The following is a 24,655-nucleotide window of genomic DNA, read 5'->3' as shown; positions in this document are numbered from 1 at the left end:
TGCATGTGTGTAAAACAGTCATTGAGCCCTCTGCACCAGGCAATGGGAAATCAAAGATGACCAAGACACAAACTTAGCCTCTACCCAGAAAGAATTTACAGTCTGTCATTCAAATTACTTCCTAGACACCTCTACCTGGAGATGCTCCCGGCATCTCAAACTGGGCTTCTTTGAAATTATGTTTATCACTGCCACTGTACTCCATACCCTCCCCTCCCCCACTCCCCACCACAAACCTACTTCCTTTAATGCTTCCTTCCTTATCTCCATAAAAGGCTAGCTTACACACAAAAACAAAAATAAAAAAAAAATTGTTTCTTATTCTCAGCCTATCCAAACAGTAAACAACTTTCAACTTAAGAAATGGCTTTAGGGCAAAGAATAATCCAGAGTAGAATTATAAGATCCTTTATCAAGAGTTCAGAAGAATCTAAGGCAGTGTCTCCTACAACTTTTTAGATAGACAAAGGCCCTCTAAGAATCTTGAGAGTCTGCTTTACAAATCCCCTCCATTAAACAATTGGGCTTCTAAGTATCTTAAGGATGTTATCTCAAGGTATTTCATGGGGATCCTAAAGTAGAGAAGGGCTTATCTTGAAGATATTTGTGGTTGTGGGTTCATAGAAAATCCACAAAGTATTTAAGAGAAATGTTCTGGTATAGGAACCACCAATTTGGACTAAAAGAGATAGGGACAGTACAAAATGAAAAGAGGACTTTGGACCCCAAAAATTTTGTGGACAGTAAACAGGCAGAAAAGGCTTTTTAATTGCAAATGCAGCTTTTTTTTTTAGTGGAAGATAAGGGCTGACTCAGAAGGCAGAACTAACAGCCTAGAGGGTGGAAGCAAGAGCTGGAAAGGATAATTCCCAGTAGTAGTAGGGCAGCACGAGCCTGGCTGGATTTCATAATTGCTATGGGTCACTGACTGTCATGTGCCTCCTGCTTTCCCCCTTTTAAAACGGGTGTGTCTATAGCAGTTTACCTATGTCTGTCCTGCCATTAAAAGTTGGATGTTGTGTGGTGTGGGAGAAATGAGGAGATGTTGATCAGAGGGTACCAAGTTTCAGTTTGTAGGATGAATAAGTTCTGGGGGTGTAATGTACAGCATGATGACTATAGTTAATAATACTATGCTGTATACTTGAAATTTGCTAAGAGAGTAAATTTTCAGTGCTGTCACCACATGCACAAAAAAGATAACTATGTGAGGTGACAGATACGTTAATTAGCTTGATTGTGTAAATCATTTCACAATGTATACATATGTCGAAACATCATATTGTACACCATAAATATATATAATTTCTATTTGTCAATTATACTTCAATAAACCTGGGGAAAAAAATAAAGTTGGGTACGGGGGTGCAAATAAGTTGTCTCTTTAATTCACAGTTCCTTGGATTCAGGAGCTCTGCTCAAAACACTGCACTGAAGGAGTCTAATCTTCACCTGCACCTGAGATGATAAAATACTAGACTTTAAGCAGATGTTTAGATTAGAGGGTCTTGGGGGAGAGGATGAGTATATCTTGCGTGTGAGGAGGATGGGAGTTGTAGCTCCACGGTAGATTATAGAAGACTATATTTTACAAAGAGAGCCACAGAAAAATCTCTCCCATTCCACGTGCTCTTATCACAACGTGCCTGACACTCCTCCCATCAAAAGGTGATACAAGGTTCCTTCCCCTTGAACAGGACTGTGACTATAGCAGAAGTGATGCTACGTAACTTCTGAGAGTACGTCATAAGAGCTGGTACACGGCCCACCTGGTTCTCTTGAGGGCTTATTCTTAGAATCCAGCCAGCATACCAGAAGGAAGCCCAAGCAGCCCATGGAGAGGCCCATGTGGAGAATAGCAAGGCTTACAGCTCCAGCTGAGTTCCCTGCCAATGGCTAGTATCAACTTTCCAGGTACTTGAAAGTGGATCCTCGAGCCCCCAAATGAGTGTCATTGCATGGAGCAGAGGCAATCTGTTCTTGCCAAGCCCTGACAAAATTGTAGGGTAGTGTTTTATGCAGCAATACATAACTGGAGCAAATCATACAGCTTTCCTTGCCTGCTGTCTTCTATTTTTCTTCATTCTTCATGAATTTTCTAGAAGACAATGCTGATCAAGTCATCTCCCAGATCTTTCTTTTTTTTTTCTATTTAGATTTCTGCCACTAAATTGTAATCATCTTGAAGTCATGAATGATTTCTTAACTTTATAGTTCCATTAAACATTTACTGAACAAATCAATTATCAAAACATTTTGGGGCTGGCCCCATGGCCGAGCGGTTAAGTTTGCATGCTCTGCTTTGGCGGCCCAGGGTTTTGCCAGTTTGGATCCTGGGCGTTGGCATGGTGCCACTCATCAGGCCACCCTGAGGCAGCATCCCACATAGCACAACCAGAGGCACTCACAACTAGAATACACAACTATGTACTGGGGGGGGGCTTTGGAGAGACGAAGAAGGAAAAAACAAGAATAAGATTGGTAACACTTGTTAGCTCAGGTGCCAATCTTTAAAAAAAAAATTTCATTCTTAGAACTTTAATAAGACCTACAATGTAGTCTTGACTCGTAACATGTAAATTCTGTGAAACTGAATTACCAAATTAACAATACTGCTGATTTCCCCTTAAGGAATTTAAGGAGAAAAATTTAAAGAATTAATTCTCTTTCAAATGCTAAAATAGTTTGTACTTATAAACTGAGAGACATCCTTGATGAAATACACTACAAACCTATACTAATCAAAAAAGCATGGGACTGGTATGAAAAACAGGCACACAGATCATGGAACAGAATTGAAAGCCCAGAAATAAAACCACACATCTACAGACAGCTAATCTTTGACAAAGGAGCTGAGAACATACAATGGAGAAAGGAAAGTCTCTTCAACAAATGGTGCTGGGAAAACTGGACAGCCACATACAAAAGAATGAAAGTAGACTTCATTCTACTTCATAAGAGAATGGCATTCTCTTATGCCATTCACAAAAATAAACTCCTTATGGATCAAAGACTTGAAGGTAAGACCTGAAACCATAAAACTTCTAGAAGAAAATATAGAAAGTACATGCTTTGACATCAGTCTTAAAAGGATCTTTTCAGACACCATGTCTTCTTGGACAAGGGGAACAAAAGAAATAATAAACAAGTGGGACTTCATCAGACTAAAGAGCTTCTACAAGGCAAGAGAAAGCAGGATTGACGAAAAGACAACCCATCAACAGGGAAAAAATATTTTTAAATCATATATCCAACAAAGGGTTAATCTCCATAATATATAAAGAATTCACATAACTCAACAACAAAAAACCAAACAACAGATGGCCAATAGGCACATGAAAAGATGATCACTGATCATCAGGGACATGCAAATCAAAACTACACTAAGATATCACCTTACACAAATTGGAATGGCTATAAATAACCTAGACAAAAAATAACAAATGTTGGAGAGGTTGTGGAGAAAAGCGAACCCTCATACACTGCTGGTGGGAATGCAAACTGGTTCAACCACTATGGAAATCATTATGGAGATTTCTCAAAAAACTAAAAATAGAAATATCATATGATCCAGCCATCCCACTACTGGGTATCTATCCAAAGAACATGAAATCAGCAATTCAAAGAGACTTATGCACCCCTATGTTCATTTCAGCATTATTCATTATAGCCAAGACATGGAAGCAACCTAAGTACCCATCAACTGATGACTCAATAAAGAAGATATGGTAGATATATACAATGGAATACTACTCAGTCATAAAAAATGACAAAATCATCCCATTCACTACAACATGGATGGACCTTGAGAGTATTATGTTAAGCGAAATAAGCCAGATAGAGAAAGACAAACTCTGTGTGATTTCACTCATATTTGGAAGATAAAAAAACACATGGACAAAGAGAACTATTTAGTGGTTACCAGGGGGAAGGGGGTTGAGGTATGGGCACAAGGGTGAAGGGCTGCATTTACATGGTGACTGACAAATAATAATGTACAGTTGAAATTTCACAATGTTGTAAACTATCATAACCTCAATGAAAAAAAAGAAAAAATATGGTGTGAAAAATCAGCACACATTTCTTCATAAGCAGATGCCATACTGTTTTGCCTAAACTTTAATAATCTGATTTTGATAAACACTGAACTATAAATACAAACATAATTCTGCTTTATCACATAAAAGTACAGAATTATAAGCAATTCTCAATAGCCCAAGTATCACATTTGCTATTACTATTTCTGAGAATTTCTAAATTTTCTAACACCATATACTATATATATATTTTTAAACATTCCTTTATTCCTTCTGTAATACACAACCATTCCCAAATTCCCTCTGGAACAAATTCTTGGTATTTGCACTTTTTTTTTTTTTTTTGCTTTGCTTATGAGTGATTACTTCTTCCCAAGGCAGACTAGGTTCTCTTTTATTATTTATGTTAGATTTTATATAACACCCATTTCCTCCAAGGAGTTTAAGGTGCTTGGCATACAGAGGTTTTTTGTGTCTTATTTCTTTGGTTTTTTTTATTTTCCAAGCACTGCAAAAGCAAAGAAGAACAATAACAAAGTTAGGAGGAAAAGATCACAGAGCAAGGGACAGAACAGCAGGTCAGAAGTGAGTAGGGGTTGGTTTATTTGTAGAGAGTGAGAACTCAGGGAATTGTCAAAATAACTCCATCCAAACCACTTTAAAGTGCTACCCTTGGGAAAAGGAGGTGTCCTGATCTCTCGTTTTTAAGTTGACTTCAGGATCCTTGCTTCCAGGCTACCCTGCTTCTTTTAGCCTCTTGTATTCATGCCAAGATAACTGATTAGAAATTGAGTAGAAGTCCCTGCTCTTTGTACAATATGCTGGATTTGCACAAGGCTAAAAGTGGAAGCAGCCAGAAGTCAGTGATGCTACTTGACTTTTACTATATTCATTGAAGAAATTAATTGATATATCACATTGCGGGGGAGAGGGGAGGTGGTGACAGCAGAGTTGAAATAAAAGGAGGCAGGGGGGCCATGAAAAGAGCTCTTCGGGTTCCTTGCCTTGAAGGTGACAAGACTTCCAAGGGGAAGGCTGGTACGTCACACTTACGGAAGTGGGACCTTCGTCACTCCAAATGGGGACTGAGAGTTAGAACCAGGCGGACTCAAGGACAGTGAAGAAATGTGATATTTATCACACACTGATTTTAAGGGCAGAGACTCACTCAAAAGTTCCTCATCTTTGGCAAAACAAAATTAGAAAAGCACACGCCAGTGTTCCATCAGTGCCACACACGAGTATTCAACGTTTCCATCGTGGAGATTGTGGCTTCTTGAGAAAAATTTTTGATGGGGGGGAAAAAAGCAAAGTATTTCAACAGCTTCTTTAAGAGGGTATTAATAACTCTGTTATAGTTGGTGGACAAAACACCAAAGGACTTTTTCATTTGTAGGCAGACAAAAAGGAAATTCTTAACCGCTTGTTCAGTTTGATACAGTTATACATTTACAAAAGGAATAAACCTCTTACAACCAACACAGCTTCAGTTGGTAATGACAGAGAAACTTCCAAGAGGAATGATTATAGGCTGCTCAGCTTCTGTTTTGCTGAGAACCTGAAAAGTAGTGGAGGAAAAGGAAGAAAGAATGAGGAGCAAAATGTGTGAAGCAGGAAAAGGAAAAGCAGAGTTCTCTCAAAATTTGCTTGAGAAAATGGGTCTGCTTAAAAGCGTTTCCATAAACGGACGAAGCTCTAATCCTTGCAGTGTGCTAAAAAGCACAAAAGCTTTTAGCATCTTACAGACCTATGTGAAATAAATGGGAGCAGAACTTCAGGAACAAAAGCTAAATACCATAAAAGGCCTGAAATACCTTTTCTGAGAAAAGACAGGGTTTTAGCTGTAAAGTCTTTTCGTGAATATTGAATGGGGCAGAGAAAGAATCAGTTAAATTTTCAAAATAGCTCCCCAACCCATCAATGAATATTCTATCATTCTAAAATATATATTACATGTGATATTGTTCTAAATAGCTCTAATGGGAGCCCCTGCTACACAATTTTGTGTGACTCCATCATGTGTTTGCTTTGTCGTGGTGTTTAAATGCATTATGCATTATATCTGTGCAAACACACATATGTGGTAGGACTTAGGGGTTTCTACCATGTTAGTGAAGCATTATTTTTAATAGCTTTTGCCCCTGATTATAATGGTAATCAATGTTCATTTTTATGTATTAGGAAAATCCTAAGAAACATAGATTAAAAATATTGTCTATAATACCAACTCTTACAAGTGACTGATGTTAATATATTTATATCCCTAACAAACATATATTGAGTATCTACTTTGTGTCAGGCCCTTGTCTAAGAATAAAGATATAGCACAATGTCCATCCTTCTAGCGAGAAGAGACAGAAAATAAACCTATAAACAAATATATAATATTAAGCTCTAAAAAACAATATGAAGAAAATAAAATAGGTTAATGTGATAGTGAGTGACTAACAGGTAGGGAGAGGAGCGAGCTTGAGCTAGCAGAGAAGGTCAGTCACTTTGACAAGTTAACCCTTGAGTGGAGAGCCAGTTGATGAGAAGCAGGAAGCAGGTGGGGCAAGATCCAGGGGAAGATTGCTTAAGAAAAATGGACCAGCACAAGCAAAGGCCCTGGGACAGAAATGATGTACTAATGTGGGAGAGAGAAGGCCAGTGTGGCCAGAGTATAGTGAAAGAGGGGCAGAGTCAAGAGAGAGGACGTTGGAGAGCTAGGTGGGGGCCTAATAGTGTAGGGTCTTAGAAACAATGGAAGGGAATTTGGATTTCATTTTGGTGATTTCCACCATGGGAATCACATGATCCCTTTTAGAAAGAACACTCCCACTGCTGTGCACAGGTTAGACCACAGGAGACAAAAAGAGTGAACCATGGGTGTACCTGTCAGGAGGTTGTTGCAGGAATCCAGGCAGCTTGGATGAAGGTGTGCTAAGATTCAGGATGTATTCTGGATAAAGGTGATATAAATTGCTAATAGAATCAATCAAAGCATGAAGAAAAGAAAGAAATTAAAGATGATTCTTAAGTTTTTGGGCTAAGCAATTGGGTGCATAGAGGTTCTATCTACCGAGTAGCAAAATTTCATAAATAAAGGTCCTTTAGTCACGCTGTAAGAAATACTTTGCCAAAACTATTCCCATTTTTGGTTAGCAGCTAAGGAGCTCAGAGAAAAAATTAGCTTTAAATTATAGTAGATGGTACCTGAGATTTCTGACATACTTTATCTACCTAAATAATTCCTGATCTTTATTTTTTTATTTTATAGGGTCCTATTTTAAACGTCAGTGGTAGGTTTACTTTTTTAGTGGTGTAAAATTACTTATTATACATAAAAGTATGTCCCTAACCAAGGACATAACCCAGATCCTGAGATGGAACAATATTTATACCCATTGGTCACTTTTATTTCTTCTTTTGTTATGGCTGACTTGAGTTCTTTGCCTATTTTTAAATGTGTGTATGTGTTTCCTCATTAACTTAACAAATTTCTTTTTATGTTAAAAATATTTACCCTCAATCTGCATGCAATCTTGATTTGCCATTTGCCTTTCTATTTTGTTTTTGGTGTTTTCTTACACATGAACGTATTTCGTTTTGACACAAATTTATCAACATCTTCCTTCATGATATCTTGTGGTTATAATGCTACACCAGTTAAATATTCACTTTTTGCACTTACCTTTTCAAACTATCTGAGACTAAATCAATCATTCATGAAATGGGGTTTTCATGGGCTTGGTTCTAGGGGCATGGTCCTCTGCTTTCATCAAACTACTGCATTATTCCTGGCACTTCCACTTCTGAGTGCTCTGTCTCCCAGGAGTTTCACTGCCAACTTACTTGATAGGGCACAACCCACAGCACCAATAATGATGTTGTCATTTCATCACCACATATCCCAGAAATAAAATCATCATATCAATTCAAAACATCAAATCAATTCATTAGGGGTGAAAGCAAAATAAAACCAACCAAGCAATGAAAAAGAGCAAGAAGTAAAATTGAATACAAATAGAAATAAACTAAACCAGTGGTTTATCAAAAAGGCCACATAGAATAAAAATTTATTGCAAGTATTTCCACCAAAAGGAACTGGGGATTCATAAAGAAACAACTGACTCCAATTCCGAGGCAGAGAAAGCACAAGGTGAATTTGGGACATTTTATGCCGGAAAGCAACAACGCACTCAAAGATGAATAGGTCATGCCATAAGAAGAAAAGATCTAGCTTGAACAGGTTCTTATTGGAAAGAATCTCCCCCAAAACTATGAGTCCATAATGGTATTTGAGAGAGAGAGAGAAGGCGGGTAGAAGAAAGCTCTTCTTTGCAAAGGAATTCCAGCCAATAAACACTGAAGGGGAACTTCCGGTTTCTGGTCTGGCATGTAAGGAGCTTGCAAGTTATCACACCATCACAACAAGTAAAAAGCTGAACTGAAAAATCAACAACTCTTCTTATCCAGTGGAAAAGTGAGGTCACAGGGAAAACCACTGCCTCAAAAGTTGGAGAGACAGATGGGTGGATACAGAGAACCACAACCTATTGGAGCAAAAACCAGCAGAAACTTCTGCAGGAATCAGTACCAGGTTTGGAAAACCTAAACTGGAATTGACAAATTGCTGGAGACTCAGTGTGAACTCGTCTGAGAGTTAAAAATTCCAGGGGAGCCTAGTCATAGGGAGCCCCCACACTTTTGTGTGTTTTACCTCCAGGAACTCTCACAGTGAGTATCAAAGAAAAATCCCCTTAAGCTTCTAGAAGGGGGAGGGGGCAAAGGGACTATTTGGAAATATGCCAGAGCATTCTTTTCTTCTTAACAAGGCCTACCCTCAGAGGAAACTAGTTAATCAGAGACTACTGGAATATTACCAGAGCCTAAGTGACCTGAGTAAGGGCCAACTCCAGGCCACTCTAGCCATCCTGTCCTATTTAAGGGGGTGGGAGGAGGACTGAGAAGCAATTGCAAAACTCACAGCCCAGGGGCACAGGCTCACTAAAGGACTGGAGCTGAATGGTGGGACTATAGAATGCTTTCCAGTCCCTCACACCTCTCCACCACATCACCAAAGGCTTATTTACTGGAATACCTTTCATCGAATACATCATGTCCATCTTTCAACAAAAAATTACAAGGCATACCAAAAGGTTAAAAACACAGAAGAGACAGAGCGAGCATCGGAACCAGACTCAGATATGGAAGGGATGTTAGAATTATCAAACTGGAAATTTAAAACTATGATTAATATGCCAAGAGATCTAATGGAGAAAGTAGAGAACAAGTAAGAATAGATGGGTAATGTAAAAGAGAGAGAAATTCTAAGAAAGAATCAAAAAGAAATGCCAGAAACCAAAAACACTGTAACAGAAATGAACATTGCCTTTGAAGTGCTCATTAGTTGACTGGACACAACTCAGGAAAGAATCTCTGAGCTTGAGGCTATGTCAATAGAAACTTCCAAAACTGAAAAAGCAAAGAGAAAAAAGACTGAAAAAAAAATAAACAACAAAACCCCCAGAACAGAATATCCAAGAACTGTGGGACAACTACAAAAAGTGTAACTTATGTGTATCGTAGTTGGAATACCAGAAGGAGAAGAGAGAAAGGAACAGAAGAAATATTTGAAGAATAATGACTAAGAATTTCCCCAAATTAATGTCAGATATCAAACCACATGTCCAGGAAGCTCAGAGAACACCAAACAGGATAAGAGTCAAAAAACCCAGAAGGAATGATAGAATTAGAATTAAAAAAAAAATTCAAATAAAAACAAAAATTCTACACCTGATAAATTTGTATATACAAAAAAAGTTCTATATCCTGAAACAAAACCCTCTTATTTCAAAATAGCTAGTTTTTCCTGTCAAGATACAAAATAGCATACACAGGGGAGAAAACACCTTATTTCCTTTTTTTTTTTTAGATTGGCACCTGAGCTAACATCTGTTGCCAATCTTCTTTTTTTTTCATTCTTCTCCCCAAAGTCCCCCAGTTCACAGTTGTATATTATAGCTGCCCCAGTACATAGTTGTATATTATAGCTGCAAATCTTTCTAGTTGTGCTTATTTCTTTTTGATTCAATGAAGCGAAGAGCAATGCACATCACAATTCTAGAGCCTCTGCTCTTGGCCAAAGTAATAATTTTCCCATATTTGTGTTTTGTGGTCAATACAACAAACTTAATGGGGATTCTGAGCCAGAACCAGGGGTGCAAGTTATTCATTGCCACCCCTACCAAGACCCCAGTCAATCCTTCACCTTGGTCCTGACTGTGTGAGGCAGGCAGTGTATGTACCCAGGGCAGGGTGCAGAGGAGGCAGTAGTCCACCTGGCAGAGAGAAAGAACCTAGAGAGTCAGACTGAAGCTGTGTCAGGAGTTGACCCCACTTTTCCTACAGTTGCCAGGCTCCTGTGGGGAATGCCTTCTGCTGGCCATAAGCGTCAATGGAGGGGATGAAAAACCTGAGCTATACGTGAACAGGCTGAAGAGTAAGTTAATCTCAGGAACGCCCATCAAAGAGTAAATGGCTTCAATGGTTTCTAATTTCAGGTGATTGGGGGGAAATCTAGCTGTTCTTTATGACCTTACAAATAATACAGTATTCCATCCACTAGATCATATGCTCTCTTAGGCCAGGGATTGTGTTTCTTTTTCTCACCACATGTGGTCAATTGCTAACATGGCTGCCATCTTTTACTTCTCCTGGTACTCACATATAGGGCCACGTGACTTTGTAGCTCCTTCTGTTAAGAGGTGGAATTTATTTGTCTCCTGCTTGAATGGAAGCTGGCCTGTGACCTGCTTTGAATGATAGGATGCATCAAAAGTAATGCTGTGCTACTGCCAAGCACTGGCTTCAAGAGGCCTTTCACGCCCTTGCAAACTTGCCGTGAGCAAGCCCAAGCTAGCTAGCTGGAGGATGAGACCGCCTTCAACCAGAGACAAGCAGCTGAGAGCCCATTCTAGTCTAGCCAGCCTCAGCTGACTCAACAGCTAACTGCAGATGCGTGAGCAAGCCAGGCCAACACCAGAAGAAAAGCCCAGCCCAGCCTAGCCAAAAGGCCAACTTGCAGAATTATAAGCTAAATAAATGGCTGTTGTTTTAAACCACAATGTTTAGGAGTGATTTATTATGCAGCGAAAACTAACTGATCCACTACTATCCTTAGTGACTACCACAGTACCAGACATTTAGAAGGTGCACATCGCAAGTTGGATAACATCCTGTTGAATAAATGAGTCTATCTAATCTAATGCCCATGGTGTGCCAGTGCCAAGTATGAAGATATAGAGAGAACAGACATGGTCTCTGTCATCAAGGATCTTTCAGGCTAGCAGAAGAGACAAACATACAGTGCTTACAGAAGATATTGTAGCAATCCATGATAGTGGTATGTTCAGGACAATGTGGGAGACACCCAGGACCCAGATTAGAGGTCAGGTCAGAGGAAGCTCCTTGAGGAGGTGATTCATTAGCTAAGTGTTTAAAAAAGGAACAAAAGTAACTACCAGAAGTAGTAGGTATTAGGTGGGTGTGTGTGTACTATACCAACATAGAGAAAGGTGTAGAAGGCTATAAACCAAACTGCTCAGGAACATGGGACTGGAACAGGGAGGGGAAGATGATTAATTTTTAGTGATCGCTCTGCTACCAGCTACGTGGACCTCAACAAATTACTTCAGCTCTCTAAGTGTTCGTTTCCTCATCAGCAAAATAGGACATGAATTGTACTTGGCACAGAGAGTCATCCTGAGCAATAAATAAGATAATCTACGGAAAATGCTAGCATAGTGCCGGCATGTAATATATACTTAATAAAGGCTATCTATTAGTACTGTTTTTATTGTCTTGTTATGATAAGCACATATTTCTTTGGATTTAATAGTCTTTCAACAAAGTAGAAAATAAGTCTTAATCAAAGAGATCGTTGAACAAGTATATGTGTGAGCCCTGGAAAAAAGCAAATTCTTTATCTGAATGTTTATATTGTGTTCTGTAATAAATCAGATTAATAAAATAAAAGTGGAAAACAGGTGTTCCAGGTAGAAGGGACAGCAAGTATAAAGATAGGGCAATGTGAAACTGGATGGTACATATGTGGGAATGCAAATGCCAAAATGATCAAAATATAATGTGCAAGTGACAGGGTTCTGATAGATGAGGCAGAGAAAATAGCAAGAGCTGGGTCATGAAGGACCTCCTACATAAAGCAAAGTTTGTAGTTTATTCCAGAGGCAATGAGGAGCCATTGCTACATCTCATTCAGAATTAATGTATATAGCAGTCTTAGAAAATAATCAAATATACACTTGCTATTTAAGTAAAGGGGAGATGATACCATTTCATTTATTCAACTTTATTCAGCAAGTCTTGATTGCCTTGTACAGATCAGTACTTCTCCAACGTAAGGGATTCCAAGTAATAAGATCCAGGTCCTGCTCTTAGAGAGTTTCCAGGCTGGTCGGTAAGACAGCCTTGGAAGCAAACTGCTACAATCCAATATGCTCTGTTGTAACAGAGAAATGGATCAAGTTCTATGAGTATAATGGGTTGGAAGTACTAATTCTGGGAGACAGGAAAGGGCAGGGATGTTAAGGACAAAGCTTTGAAAATTAATATTGGAGTGCTGTACTGAAGGAAATATGACCCCAGTCTCTGTCCATTCCTATGATCTCCAATTTCTCTATACGTCACTCCTCCTATCATCGTATCAGAGTGCCATTTCTATTCCTGCATCTACTGCTTGTGATTACCAATGCAAATGCCTTAGGCACCACTTACAATAGGAATAATACAATTATCTATATTATATAATCTGGGCCCAATGGAATTAAATTGTAAACATTGCATATTTAGATCTACCCCATTCCCAAGTCTCAGAAGTGAAATTTAGCAACTTTTCCCTCTTTCCAAAGGGACCCAAACTTATAACAGCTCTCTAAACTCAGTTAGTTAACCAATAACACAATTCACCAAAAACCCAAGTTGATTATTTTGAACTCCAAGGCACTCAATTTCATAAGTTTGAGATTTTGATCAATGTCAGATCATACAGTAAAAGCCGTGTTATGCTTTACCCCCAAAATTGGAATGCTTGGTAAAATAGAAATCTATGGTGAAAATTTTTAAGAAGGAAAATCCAATGTGAAAAACCTGGAGTAGCTTTTGTTATTATATGGGTTACTATATTCAGTCTAGCAAGAGCAACCTCTGGCCACCTCTCAATCCCCAGGCACAAGCAGCCACTATAGATGGGGGCACACAGTGAGCCTTCTTACCAGGGACCCTGACCTGTGGATCCACATCTTCAAGCTTTATATTCGTGCTCAGTTTGTGTTCATCTATACCACAATGTGCACTTTTATTACACTGACTTTTAAACTTAGCTGCTATACCAAAATCTACTGCAATAACAAGTATATACTAAAGAACAGATACTACGAGTTTATTTATAACAAAGAAAAAGTCCTCAGCAGTTATCAAATTTCTAACTAGGTTGGGAAAGTTCAACCACAATCTTCAACATCTGGTGACCCTTCCTTGCTTTTGTAAAGTCTCTCTCATCAACCACTCATTTAAATAGGCAGAACTATAGATGAGACTAATACAAAATAATGTTCCTTTGCATGACTGAAATCCCCTGAGCCCCTCCATTATCATTACCTATTATGAAAAAATTTGTTTCTACATATTCATGTGCCCCATCGAAAGCTACTTCAAGTGGTGCTAAAAACGTTTCCTAAAAATAGACTGTAACAATCCATTCCAGTATGCTGTATATATTCTGTGTAATTCTCATACTTGAGATATTCTCAGTGAATGAAAGATACTGTAGCTCTTGGCCAGTTAGCGAATTCTAGAACTAGAATTTGAACCCAGGTAGTGTAAGTCCAGAATCTGTGCTCTTAACCACCATGCTACGTGTCTCATTACCAATGAAGCTGACACTGATATCCTGAACAAAATAGAAAATACTTAGTATTAGTATTTTATTTATATTGTTTGACTTGAGAGATATATACATTTATAAGTATGTTAATATATCTGTGATAGATCTATATATCTGCGATACATGTTATATATAATATGTTCACATCAGTGATAACTTTTAAAAAATCAACACAATAAATTAAAAAACCTTAACAAAGGAGAGAGAATTAAAATATTACAAGTAAATTGAGAAATTAAAAGATATAAGCTGTGTTTCTGTCATTGTTTTCTTTGGTCTACTATGTCCATTTACTTTGTTTTGGTGAACAGTTTTGACCCATGATGACTGCAAAAATATTACAAAAGAGATAGTACTGAATTAGATCTTCCACAAAAAAATTAGAGAAGAATATCATGCTGAATGTTAAGATGAAATTTTGTGGAGGCTCGAGTAAGCTTCTAGAAAATCTTCTAGGAAACAAAATAATAACCACATTAATAATAATAATAATAATAAAGCTGACTATTAAGGAATGGTGAGCATCCTTTATTTCTTAGAAGACATACACACCACTACACATGTCCTCATGTGGGTCTTGACACACCCATAGATGAGTTTAAATGATAGTATGAAGATCCACCATTCAGATTTTATGGGAAATGTTCTGTGTAAAATAGAGGGTGCTCACCTAGCATTTGAATTAATTTGTAGAAAGAAAATTTTTTTGATGTATTATCACTTTAATTTGGAATGAATATTTAGAAAATTAATTTTTAGGTAAGAATATAAATAAAACAATATTACTTGGTTATAACTGTATATTCCGCCACAGTTGTGAAACTTTATTTATATTCAAGTAATCATTGATATGAAATTCTTTAAAAGTCAGTTAATCTTTTCTAACAAATAAAAATATTCATAACATGAAATGAGCAGCATACTGATATATGAATTTACTTAACAACTCAATATACAGAAAACAAGTTTATTTGAATATTTATTGAAATTTTATTATATTCTGCTATAGCAGAAACTTACTTTCCAATATTCTTAATTAGTACAATTTCTCTAGATATTCACAAAACACAATATGTGTCAAAGTCACCAGGAAGTAATAACTCAGGAGTAACAGAGGACCCCAGGCAACTTGAAAGAAAATCTTTATTTGCAAACCAATGGGAGAAAGAGGAACACGGTAGAATCCAAGGAGATTTTGATATGACTCTGTAGCAAGTTTCAGCTTCTACTTGGCCTGACCTCATGAACCTAACACAGCACCTTGTAAGGAGATTACAGCATAGAGTTAAGTCAAAAATGGACTTGCTCATGGAACTCGGGGTCATTATTAGGATCTTGTTTGTCTGTCTTGTCTTGGGAAACTCTGGGACCCACAAAACTGTTCATAGGAATCAGTTTGCCCATGAGCACTTGTAACCCAAAGAAGGGTGTTCTAAAATAACCCTAGAAACTCTTGCCAAGTCCCCTAGAGACTTAGGCTGGCGTGCAAGGAAGAAGATATCTCATCTCTACGCTCCAGGAAAACTTTGTTGAAAAGAATGGGACATGCAGGAGCTTCTCCCATCCTGGGAGCGCTGCTAAGAGGGAAGTCCAGGAATTGTCTCTTATGAGAGCTACCATCAGGAGTAGCAGAAATGAATGGTCAGCCGAACAAAACTTGTGCTGGGAGGTGTTCATTCCATCATGGTTCATCTTTAAGAGAAAAACAGTTCAGTCCCCGATGGACATAATATCCAGGACAAATACGATGATTAAGCTTGTAATATTCTCTGCACTGAAGAAAGAGAATATATTTTTCTCACCATGTCCTGTAGGTGTAAAGGCCCAGAAACTCCAAGTGGAGGCTTAAATCTATTACCAATTCCCTAAAAACTCCAAGTCTACCAGGAACATATAGCCCATTGGAACAAGATTAATCTAGGTCTAAACTCACAGCGTAGTTTGCATTTGTGATCTGTTGCCAACTGCAACTATTCCTTATTTTGTAACATTTCCCTGGGGTGGTGATCCTCAGCAGGCATCTTTCTGGGGAACCACCACTCCCCATTAGAACATATGAATTGGGTGGAGCTCACCACAGATGGGCTGTCCCTGACCTAGGTCTGGCCAGAATACACTATTCCCCTGTGCAAGGTGCTAGATTCAGGTAAGCCAAGTCAGTGGGACTCAGAGGGTCAGCCCCAGGACTTGTGCGGAAGCTATCTGTGTAGACACTTCATGGGAAGGCCAGCTGTCAGGAAAATGTCAGTCTGAAGCTTCCGGAGGTCCCCTTTACCTTCACATGCAGGGAGGCTGCCAATGCAGAGGACAACAGAGTCCAGAGCAGAGAAAGGGAGAAGCACAGTGTTCTGATGACACTGGGGAGACCCTTGGATCCTATCAAGTCTGAAGCTGTGAGTATCCCCAGACATCTCAGATACTTGAGCCAATAAATTCCTGGTTTGTTCAGGCTGGTTTGAGTTGGCTTTTCTATCACTTGAAAACCAGAGACTCCTACATACTTGCCTATATTTCTATTCACTTAATTCCACAAACATTCATTGAGGACCTACTGAGGGCCAGGCACTGTGCTCAGTGCTTGGGCCACCAATATGAATTAAACATAGCTGCTGATCTCATGGGAATTCTGTGCTTGGCTGTAAACCTAAGATTTAGAGGTTCACATAGGCTGGTAGGCCATGTGCTGTTAGAAAGCACAGATCATGTATGTCTCTACTGACCCTGTCTCACTAGACCAGAAGAGTCATTTTGAAGGGCAAGGAAAAATTATAACACCCAATTGGCAAGCATGCTTTAAAAAACATAAAACTGGCAGCATATTTTTACAGACTTATAATCAAAGAATAAAATCATCCTTGAGAAGCTATTCTGTGAGAAGCAGAATACTTACCATCTAAAAACAGTATTCTAGAACACAATAGTAACTACTTTATTCAAAGCTTACTGTAACAAAAATAACAACGTAGAAAAATAAACTCATACTAAATTTAGTTGAGTGTTAATTATGATGGAGATAAAACAAATGAACTCTCAGAGAACATGAAACATGGGTGCACAATAATTTAGGAGTTCATTTAGATAGTTTCGTATTTAAAATAATTTACTTTGATACCATTAGTCAGTACTCATTTTCAATCCAAAAATACATGAGAAAAGAGATTACCTTTCCAAATCAACATTTACTTAGTTCACACCATGAATCAGGTGCTCTGGAGGACACAGTACCAAAATGCTTCAGGGCATTTGCTTTTAATAAGTGAAGAATAGTATTTCCTCATAAGAACATAGCAACACCCTTCATAAAACTAGATGAGAACTTTCGGTTAAGTCACAAAAGAGAGTCTTCCCAAAGATCTCATATTAGTATCATTCACCATTCAAAATGAAAGCAACATTTTATTACAAAAGTGCTTTAAGTCATAATAAAAAGATAGAATAGGAATTAGTATATAACTTTTACAGAAATAAAACTGGTAGGAACCCCAAGGTTGTCATGTACAGCAAACTCGAAGTAAAACTAAGAAGTAAATAAAGTTCGGCTTCAGCTCTCACTTTCCCGAGCTCTCAGTTTTGTTATATCATTCTTCAAGTGCCACATACCCCTCCCCTCCATTAATCTGGAAATTTCTCCAAATTATAAAGCTATTTCTCTCCTTTTTTCCAAGTATGGACCTTTCACAATTCTTAAGCAGGGAAGAATGATGTGCTGGTTTCTAGCTTGAAAAGCCATTTTCTTGAGGTGGGATAGGGCTAGGAAAACTTTGGTCAATTTTTAGTCCATTTAGTCTCACCACTTAGAGGCAATATGACATAGTTGAAGCAAAAGGGAATTTGGGGGTTCACTTTCCAAAACATGGTTAAGTCAAGGTAAAGGAATCAGCCAAACCAGTCTGAGTGTGCACTCTAGTTAAGAAAAGGAAGAAATCTATGCTCTGCATTCCCTTTTATTTCCATTCATCAGGATTTTTCCTTTCTCCACAGCTTCCTACTAACAATTTCTTTAAAAGACAGAGTCTTACCTGAGCTGCCCTAAAGGAAGGCGATTTTTTCACACTCCCCTCAAGTGTTCTTCATTCCACATACAGTTGTCAGAGCAGCCAGCCCGACCTGGACCCCACAAGGAGGACCAGATGGAACCCAAGAACCTTTGCTAAAAGTCAGGGCAGCTCCCTCCTGCCAGGTCCCAGGCCTTGACACACCTTATTAAGTGGCACAGAGCAACCTCAGAAAATAATTTACAGCAAGGTGTTAATGATTAATAACAAGCTTAATGTGTTATAGCTCAAACACAAGCTAATAATATATTTTAAAAGAGCAAAGCTAAGGGGATAGAATATTACAATGGAATCTCAAAGACCTGAGCAGCTTGTGAAGTTTGCAGACCAATAAGGCATCTCAGCAGCCCCCAAATCAAATCAGTTTCATACTATTGATTCCATCTATCATAAAGGAAAGCTGGCCTTGCTAACAATTGGTAAATCACCCTTATCCAGACACTTTTCCCTTTTGCACCATCTGATACTGTTTCCTATGTGTCTTACTATTCACCAACACAAGTAATACGGCCTTCACGCCTAGTGGATGCTAATAAATATTTGTGAAGGGGTCTTAGCATGGGTTGAAAGAAATCTAAAAGAATCACCACAGCCTTGAAGGGATGAAAATCCAGGAAAAACATTAATAGATAGAAACAATAAGTAGCTACCTATTGTTCAGTATCTACTCTATGACAGATGCTACATTTTTTAAATTAACATAATATTTAATATGTCATTCAAAGAAATCACAAGAGAAAACCTGTACTAAATAGAAGTAAAATTGTCTCCATTGTAAAATAGTTGATGCCTGGCACATGAGCATTACCAGATAAGGGCATGTTCAGTATATTTATAAGTTTACCAAGAGTCTGAACTGATCAACACAGTTAGCCTGAGGTCAATGACGTTTTTCCTTCAGGAAGCGGGTCTGCTCTCATAGACCATGCAGAATTCAGAGATGTTCACATTCAACACACTTACTCTTGACCACTTAGCTTTCCCCTAACACCAAAAAAACACCTATATTTCCCAGGAGAATGCACTCAGGCAAAAGTAAGCAGAGTATCAATGGAAAGATAAGAACGATATAAACTAGAGTTAATTTACACAGCTGAGAGGTACAATAAGATTGTAAAAGCACTCCAAAATGGCAGATAATTATAAAATCATTATCAGATTTATTTAGATTTTAAATATCTTTTTCTCAATATAAATTCTCAGAAGATGGGATTTTCTTCCTCACCAAGAAAAATCCTTGATATGCTAACGATATTCTCTTTACTCTTAACCTTCCAGGCTATTCCTTATATGATGAACTATTTAGAATATGACTTCTGACCTTTTAAACTCCATTTAATTCTTCAAACTATAGATTGAAAAAATTTTTTTAGTACAGAAAGAGTCAGAGCTGCATCATCAGGTTCAAGTCTAATTTTGTAGCTGAGGATGGTAAGGGCTTGGCTAGGGTTACACAGAGGCAGCAAATAAGATCAGAAGACAAATGTACTAGATTTAATGAGGGAGCTATTTCTTACACATCTACCTTAATGTCTCTGAGTCCAACATTTCTTAGTCACTACATTCTGCTGTAGGTTAATGCCTTTGTCAGAAGACAATTTCCTTATATCAATACTTCATCAGCTCAAATGTTTGCAGACAAGCAAAACAAGTCAAAAATACTTTTGCATAAATTCCCATTTCCTTTCAGAAGGGATATGCAAAATTAAAGAAAAAAAAGAGTAAGTAGGTTTACTGGATTCAAAGAATCAGCCAAGAGAACCATTCATAGACTATGCCTATAACAAGTAAGCCACTAATCTGTGTGTGGTAGACTGGTGACAGTTTACTACCATCATATCCTAGTTCTCTCTCTCAAGGAACTCTTGCAAACACTCAGCTGGTGGGCATGAAATATTTTCCCCAAAGCAACACAGCTTTTCAAAACTAATTACAACCGGACTTTTCACAGTATCTCCTCCAACATGGTGTGATCAATTTTGTGAAGAGACAGGTTATTCTCTAACAAAATTTGTGGACTCCCTGACATAATACAGATCCTGTGAACCCACAAACTTACCCACTGTTTTATTGTGTGTTTTTCTGGAAAGCAGCTGCCCAGCCAGTGACATTTCCTGGCAACACTTAAATCTAGATGGGGCCATGTGACTGGTTCTCAACAGTGGAATATAAGTGCAAGAAGTATGTGTCACTTACTAGACAAAAAGCATAAAGGAGGCTGTGTCTTCTCTTCTCCATTCTCTATCTTTCTCTTTCTGCCTGAACAGAGAGGGCTCCAAGACCCTTAGCAAATAACACAGTCCCAATAGGGAAGGAACCTAGATTCCAGGAAAGCTGAGAATCACACACATTTGATGCTACACGAGTGAGAAATAAACTTCTATTGCGTTAAGCCACTGAAATTTTGGAGTTGACTTTTCTATAGCCACTAGCAAAACCCTAAGAAACACATTGACCTTACTAGATACATCCATGGGCAAAGCAGACATCCAGATGGTAGCAGCTGCCAATGAATATGGCATAGAAGATATCAATTATATTATTAAATTTCTCCTCTGTCTAGCCTGCTCCCAAGATCACAGTCACTGGCTAGGCTAAACTAAGTTCAGCCAAAATTTGGAAGTTCTATGGTCAAGCTGAGCATTTAAAGGGACTTTTTATTCTACCAACATGATGGGTGATAAGATTTACTGCAATAGCAGCTGACTTTCTGTTGTCAATTACGTCTCTGTAAGTTTCTGAAATACAAGGATATTTCCTAGGGACTCTTTATCTTAAAATATCAGCAAAACAACCCCTTTTCCCCAGGAGTAGTCTCCATGGGAGAGGAATTATTGTTTTTTAGGGGGGAAAAAAACATCAATTCCTGGTGCTAATGTGCAGAATTCTTTTGGAGAAACTTTACAATCTGCAATAAGTAAGGTCCTAAAATGTGTTCAGATGTCCAAGATTCTCACTAAAATTAAAGTTGTGCCTCCTTTTTAACTAAAAATTACACAAGGTATAAGTCTCCTGTGGCCAATAAATCTTTGTCCAAACAATGACTTAAATTCCAATGGAAATGTTTATTGCATATATTGCATCTATTTTCAGTGATGGTAGTGCCTTCTTAAAAGAAAACAAGTAGAAGCATAGATGACCTAGATGTTGAATTCTGGACTAAATGAGAGAAATGGGACCGTGAAGATGCATCCCTTCCAGGGGCATGCTAAAGAACCAATCCTTGAAACACGTGGGAAGTACAGAGTCCCACACATGGGATGACCATGTTTGAAATGCTTTACTTCACACCAAGTCAAAAATCAGTTTCCAGTTTGGCTTCTGGTTGGTTAATCTCAGGTGTTGCTCACATAGCTCACACTCTCAAACCCTTAAGCAATTTCACCTATTTTAATTTTGTGTTATAGTCATCAAATAACAAGGTGAAATTACCCAAAAGTTTTGGTGTAGACAGAAATTTCTACTTAAACTATACGTACAAAAAATACAATTATCATCTTGGAAAAGGGTCTGTTTCAACTGAGTTGAACAGGAAAAGTCAGTGAAATGAGTTTTTCCAATAATCGAGACCAAATAACCAATTTCTTGTGTTGTTAGTTTTTAATCAGTTTTGTAGGAATAGTTTCTTCACAAAGCTTTCCTTATGTTTCTCTGATGGATATAACGTCTTTCTCTTTATCTACGTACATTTTATGGCACTGATTACTCTCTAATTTGTTTTTCTAGCTATTTACATACTGTTTATCTATATTAACAGTCCCAAGCTCTGAGGAAGCATCCATGTCTGATTTATCTTGGCCTTTCCTTTGCTTCAGTACCCAATATAGTGCCAGGCATCTAGAAAGAACACAAATGCTTTAAAAGAAGCACACACACTATAACACTATCCATGGACCCCTGTCTGTAATGTCTTATAGGAAAAAAGCTCATGTCCACATGTCCATACAAGTGAGGATACTATTTCTGTACCTTGTACAACAAAGTAGCTACAGTGAGGTGCTGCTGGACATTTTCCTAATTACTTGTCTTCTCTAAATAATGCCAGAGGGCACTTCTCAAGTTAACTTCAGTGGAACCGTACCTAGAATAAATGCCCAAACACCAGCATTTTAAAAATATATAGATCTAATCACCTTATTAAACATTGTGCTTAAACTATTCCACAGTATTTCTTCATCTACATCATGCAGTGACATTTGAAATCAGAATATTGTACTTTTAAAATGCTAGTTATACCCATCACACCATAGCCTAAAGCCTATAAACAATTAATCATTGGGAATGAACTTTAAAATGCTTTAAATTTTCATTTGGAGGTCTAAATGGAAACCTAGCAACCCCCTCTTCATTTATTTTATCCACCATAATTATAATTTGTCATTTATTTCAAAAAATAATCAAAGGACAAATTTCATGTTTCGTCTAACCTAAGACACAAAATTATTTTGTGTCATACCATTATTTATTGTGCCATTAAGAAACAAAAATATTGCCAATAAATTGTAAAATGCCAACAATTATAAGAAACATTTTAATTTCCAAACTGTTAAAATGTGAAATAAAAATCACGTTAATAAATCTAAAAAAATTAGAATCAATGAAATGAGATACTTAGCAAAGAACAATGTAAAATGCAATAAACATATTTTGGAAATATAATACAAGAAGAATGAAACACTAGAGCTGAAAATTTTCTTTTATGAAATGCACTTATTGTCTTCAATTAATATTAATTAATTAGAGTATACAATTTTAAAGGTATAACGTACATTCAGACTTTCAGTGATTTACATTGACTATTAGGTTAACAGAATCTTAATGGTCAAAAGAGTACAGTGTTATATATGCCTAGAAATTGGTAACCCTGGTTCCCTTCAGAGAGGACTAGGTTATGCAATAGTGTATAGGATAGGTAATTTTCACTGTGTATCATTTAGTACCTTTTGAGCAGAGTCCCATGTTCATGTATTGACTATGCAAATTAAAAAATAAAATCATTAAAATAGCCTCTCTCCTTTAAAAAATTGTAGGAATAGTATACTACGTATAGAGTCTGATTTTTTAAACCACTGGTTTAGAAAAAAAATCTGTAAACAAGATTTATGAGATTAGACTAAATGCAGGCTTTAGCCAAAGCTTAGATATCACTGAGGATCCATAATGTGTATTTCAGAAGAAAATACTTTTTCCTGAAGAGATGACATCTATTCTGAGGTTTGCATGAAAAACACCCACCTCTTTGCATGTGAAATATTTCTCACCCGCCTTTCATTGAAGACCTCATTGGGCTTCTTTAGGAGAGGCAGAATTCACCATTCAGAACAGATTATACTTTTGGTTTCCAGGAAAGCATTTGGATTGTAACAAGATCTGGTCTTTTTTGGATAAAGCCATGGAGCAATATACAAATAAGGGTTTTCAGAAACATTCTGGGATGTCTAAACGCAGAGAGGAGAAAGGTTTGTAAGGGCCATATATACAAATTTAAGGGTACTATGCTGTTTGTGTACCCAACCTGGAGCCTCAGAGATGCCACAAAGGTCCCAGCCTTTATCCATTCAGCATTTACTTACTATGGCACAGCTTAGAATCCCACAGAAATGAACGTTTAAGATGAATTTTTACTTTTGAGTTTTCACAAACTGTGTCTAGCTGACTGGCATTCTCTGCTTCAGAAAGTTTTCAAATTTGAACCATAGGTGGGGGTGGTGGATAAAGATGAGTGAACTGACAGATTTGTGTGGGAAAGCACATGCTATCTGTCAGACTATCTTTATAAATTGGAAAATGCACTTTATAAAATGGGAAAGTCTGATTCAAAAATGTATGGACTAAACAAAGGACTCAAAATGATGCTTTGAAATGTTTCTATCACCTGAGAAGCTACACTCAGCTTCTGATTCCCAATCCCCTCCTAACAGTTTCTGGTGATGCTATAGCCAAGTACATATTTTCATAGGATCTGTATTGTGTAGCTGGCTGAGACATGTACAACAGAAAGCCAGCTCCTGTGTCACAAGCACCAGCTCTCTTACCAGAACACTTCCACAGGCTTTCAGCACCTATCTAAAAACTGACCATGGAAATTCAAAACAGTACGCCAAAGAGAATCTGGTTCAATCTTCACTGAACATAATTATGCACTTTTCATGACCTTTCTATCATTAATTGAGACTTGAAAGACTTTGTGGGAAAGGGACTTTTGCAGGGGTGGGTAGAGGGAGGACTCAATATTTTTGTCCTGGCCAACGTTAAGTTTGAGATGCCCGTCACAAATCAAAGTAGACGTGTTGGGTAGGCCACTGACTCCGTAAGTCTGGAGCTCATGAAAGAAGACCACCCTAGAAATGTGCAGTGTAGTGGTGGTATTTTATGCCATGAGCCTAGGGTGTGAGTAAAGAAGAGGACTGAGGACAGAGCTTTAGGGAACTACAACCTTTAAAGGGCTGATGGAGGCGAAGCAGCCAGCAAATGAGACAGAGAGAATAGTCAAGAAAGCAAGAAATTAAAATTAATTAATTAATTAAAATAAAATTAAAAACTCTGTATAGTTCACAGAGACCTAGAGATGAATTGGTTCTCGTAGGATACTGTCAACCATGTTAAGTGCTTCTGAG

At 37.8% G+C, this 24,655-nt stretch overlaps 1 protein-coding gene across 1 annotated transcript in view; it reads right to left on the bottom strand.

Moving 5' to 3' along the window:
* Positions 1 to 18,133, bottom strand: part of MCTP1 (multiple C2 and transmembrane domain containing 1) — a 358,609-nt gene extending 340,476 nt beyond the window's left edge. The window contains exon 1 of the mRNA XM_046668197.1: positions 18,003 to 18,133. The gene's annotated coding sequence lies outside the window, so the exon portion shown is untranslated. The remainder of the gene's footprint in view (positions 1 to 18,002) is intronic.
* Between the last annotated feature and the right edge of the window lie 6,522 nt (positions 18,134 to 24,655).

Source organism: Equus quagga, chromosome 7, assembly GCF_021613505.1.
Source record: "Equus quagga isolate Etosha38 chromosome 7, UCLA_HA_Equagga_1.0, whole genome shotgun sequence".
Taxonomy (NCBI): Eukaryota; Metazoa; Chordata; class Mammalia; order Perissodactyla; family Equidae; genus Equus; species Equus quagga.
The sequence above is the reverse complement of the archived record's forward strand: the minus strand, read 5'-3'. Positions and strand labels throughout refer to the sequence as shown.